Raw genomic sequence first — 4,062 nt, forward strand, 5'->3', positions numbered from 1 at the left:
TTTATCTATTTCTAATCTTAAAGAAACTCCCTTCAATCTTACATTTTTATGTTTGATGTTTGTTGTACATTTTTTGTTTGTGTGTTCTTAACCAGATTAATAATCATCTCCTTTTAATAATATAAACTATAGTAGGTGATTTTCAATTATTAAACCAACATTTCATTCCTTGCATAAACAGTTTTTCTCTTGAGGTAGCATTGGTTTACAGCATTGTGTGTGATTCAGAGGTATAGCATCGCACCCTTCAGGTGTGGGTAACCACGTCACACTCACTAAGGAACACATAGTCCTCCACCATAGCCCATTGTGCCTCCTCTGCACTTTGCTCTCTCCACTTTCTCCCCCTCTGATAGCCTTAATTCTACAGTTGGATTTCTAGGGGATTGTTATTAGTTTGGTTTCATGCGTCCCTTTGTTTTGTTTCTCTATACTCCACATACAAGTGAAAAATATGCAACACTTCATAAATTTGCATGCAGTCCTTGGGCAAGGGCCATGCTAATGTCTGCATCATTTCAATTTTAGTGTATGTGCTGCTGAAGTGGGATAAACTTACTTAGTCATGATGTATTAATTTCTTATATGTTACTATATACAGATAATATTTTATTGAAGTGCTAATATTTTTCATTTGTGTTCAAAAGTGTGTTTGTAATATATATTTTATTTATTCTAAGTTTGAACATCAAAGAGCTGAACTAATAAAATAAGATGTATTCTCTATTTCTCTATTCTCCTGGAAGAGTTTTGCACAAAAATGAAATTATTATTCCCTTAAATATGTGTTATAACTATTCTGTAAAGTTCTCTGGGTCTAATATTTCCACCATGGGAAAATTTTATTGACTTTGAATTATCTTTATGCAAAGAAAATATCTTGGTATTTACTTATACATTAATTCACTGGCAGGTGAATCACAATACCTTTACTTTTCCAATTTAAAACAGCATTATTATCTTTGAGAAAACATATACTTAATTTTCAACAACAGTGACTGGAAAATAAGAATATTTCTGTTTTTATGGCAGTGTTCCTGGTAGCTCATTAGAAACAATTCAAATTAGATGTAAGTAACAAAAATAAATTTCAGTGTTGTCTACATATTTTGTAGATCTAGACTTAGAAAGTAGTGATATTAAGGTAGTAACACATTTATTGAATGACAAAACTAGTTTAGCATTAATACTGATTGTCTGTCTGACCAGTTTTCATAATTCTTACAAATGGTAGAGTAGATGAATGGAGGTGAGGGTCTGTAATAGAAAACTCTGAGGAAGAAATGTGCAGTCAGTTGCTTCCTCATTCCAATTTTATTACCCAGCATTGCCTTCAGAATGCTTTAATCTTTTGCTGTGAAAAGAAATGCAAACTTGGGCCTCCCCGGTGGCGCAGCGGTTGAGTGCTTGGTTGCGAAGCTGCTCGCAGCCTCTGCAGCGCCGGTTCGATCCCCAGCTGCTCCCCAGCCACCGGAGGAGGGTCCCACATGGCGCACAGACCTCTCCTGCCCCACTGCTCCCCTCAGCAGTGTACTTCAGTCCTTCTGCCTGCTCTGCTCCTGGCTCTGGCTCTGGTGAATTCTCTCACCCTCCCGCGCTTCTGACTGTACCCAGTGCTTGTATGAATAAATAAATAATAAATAAAATAAAATAAATCTTAAAAAAAAAAAGCAAACTTAATCTACAGACAACCCAAAGTAAACTTTAATCCAGAATGGTAACTCTTTAGGAAGAAATGTTAATAACTACCAAGAAGTTATCCGGTCAGTGGCTTTAGTAATTTTAGATTCTAGGAAACTCATCAGGGTTCCATATTGCATTGATATAAGCATTAAATGATAGGTATGGCTAATTTGTTTTGGGGTCAAGGTCCAAGAAGTGCTGCCATTTATTGCTGAATTGCCTTATTTGCTTTTTTTTAAATAACCTGCCTGTTACCCCTTAGAGGATGTCTTAACCAATTGGGAACCTAAAAGTTTTTGAAAAAATGTTACTCAAAAATCTCTAAATGTATTAGGAGAAAAGTTTGTGTAACATCCTCTGGATTCCTAGATGCAATGTGATAGGAAACGTATTTTTGTGATTTTCTTTTTTAATTGCTTTGCCTTATAATGAACTTTCCATAATTACCCATTATGTAGGAGAATATTAGGATGGTTGTGATGAATTTTCATAGAAAACATTACCCAGTTTGTTGACTTCTAAAACAATCTTCTAAAACTGCCTGAAATAATATTTAATCATAAGCAATAGCTAAGAGGATGAATAGAGTGGAAAGGAATGGAATGGAAATGGAAGTGGAAATTAAATGAAATGGAACAAGAGGATGGAGGCAGGCAGGATGTAGGCCTGTGAGAGACCTTTTGGACCTGGAGGAAAGGAGCAGAATCAGTATCTAAATTTTGCTCAGCCTTTGCTCTGCATGCAGCACCGTGGAACCTTTAGTGAGCTGAGCCAGTGATGCCCAGGGACTAGCCCTTGCCTGCAGATGAACATCCACTGCAGGTGCCTGTTATTGTCTAGCAGGAGAGTATCTTGATTTGTCCTAAAACTGTCAGCATGTTTAAGTCATCCAACCTGTAGGCCCAGGCTTCTTCTAAGGTACCAGAACACCCAAGAAAATATCAGTGATATGAGATGGTTTGGATGGTGTTATCCAGATCCATATTAAATACTATAAATTAACCCTCCACCTTCCCCTCTCCATACACCAGAAGAGGCAGTGTTGGCATTTTTGACCATGCCAAAGGAATCATAATACCACCATTAAAGGCCAGAGACATCCCTTTATCTCTCTATTTTCCAGATACCAAAACTATGTTGGGAATTAACTGTCAAAAAAATAGCTAATGAATTGGAATAAAAAAGAGTGCCAAAATATCTAAACTGGAGAGAAAATATAACTTATCAGCAACAGCATTATTTATTAAGAATACACATCTTGAAACCAGAATCAACAATTTTCTAGGTTTATTCAACAAGCTACTCAACAGAGCCTCTGTTTTCTCTTTGTGAAGTAAAGATAACATCTTACTCAAAATTCACAAGACCTAAATGGGACAATACATAGATTCATCACACATATAATCAAACAATAAACCTGTTTGATTTTCATTTGTTACATCAGTCTCATTTATTAGTACAACTTTCACCCAAATTTATTGGGCACATATTACCTTTTGCTGCTGTAAATTGATTCCAAATGGACAAAATTCCAAGAGACCAACAATTAGAAGATACCTTAGTGTTCCTGGAACCCCTGTATTCACATTGCCACTGGTAACTTTCCATCACAGGAGAAGTAAGGTAGGAGACAGTGGTAATCAACTGTTGGTCACAGAGCCAGGAGATGCCTATATTAAAAATATGCAGAAGATGTCTTTAGACCCAGGATAGCTATAAATCATCTTAGTCTCAAGTTTGAGGTGTGTATGTAAATGAGATTTTATTTAAAATATTTTGTGCAAAATATTTTATTTACATGCATGATTTAAAAAAATTTATTATTTTACATGATGAAGGTCAGTGTTTGAACATGTCACTCAATATACATTAGGTACACTGTACAATGTACATTATGTACATTGACCAGGAAGTAGAAACCACAAAAATAACCTTTATCTTTGGAATCTTATAATACAGAAGGAGACACTTACCCAGTGCTTTGCAAATGTGCAGCCAGCACTGGAAAATATAAAGTAAGGAGGTTTAAATCATTTAAACCTTTGATTATTTATTTGATTATTGATTCTACATGACATTCATCTTAAATCCAAATTAACATTTATAAAAAGTCCAATCTCTAAATGTCCTTTCCTTAGTATCTTTTCAAGGTGAAAAGTTATAAAGGTAAAAAGAAAACTTATAAGGAAGAGCAACCATGGCAGAGAAAACAGATCTCAGGCCTGCATCTATAATTTATTTACCATGTGGCTGGTCAAACCACAGCTATGAGGGGAGAGGCAAAGAGGAAGAATGCTCTAATTTTACCAGAGCTAAAATCGTGAAAGTGTCTCCTTCTGAGGAAAAAAAAAAAGTAGGAAAGGAAGGAGGAAAGGGTGT

The 4,062-nt window shown here is 35.6% G+C and overlaps 1 non-coding gene across 1 annotated transcript; it reads right to left on the minus strand.

The window, feature by feature from the left end:
- Positions 1 to 448: 448 nt before the first annotated feature.
- On the minus strand, positions 449 to 555 carry LOC119251748 (U6 spliceosomal RNA). The gene has a single exon (XR_005126598.1). It is a non-coding gene; the product is annotated as a U6 spliceosomal RNA (small nuclear RNA).
- Positions 556 to 4,062: the final 3,507 nt, after the last annotated feature.

Source organism: Talpa occidentalis, unplaced genomic scaffold (genome assembly GCF_014898055.3).
Source record: "Talpa occidentalis isolate TD23 unplaced genomic scaffold, MPIMG_talOcc4v2.1, whole genome shotgun sequence".
Lineage (NCBI taxonomy): Eukaryota > Metazoa > Chordata > Mammalia > Eulipotyphla > Talpidae > Talpa > Talpa occidentalis.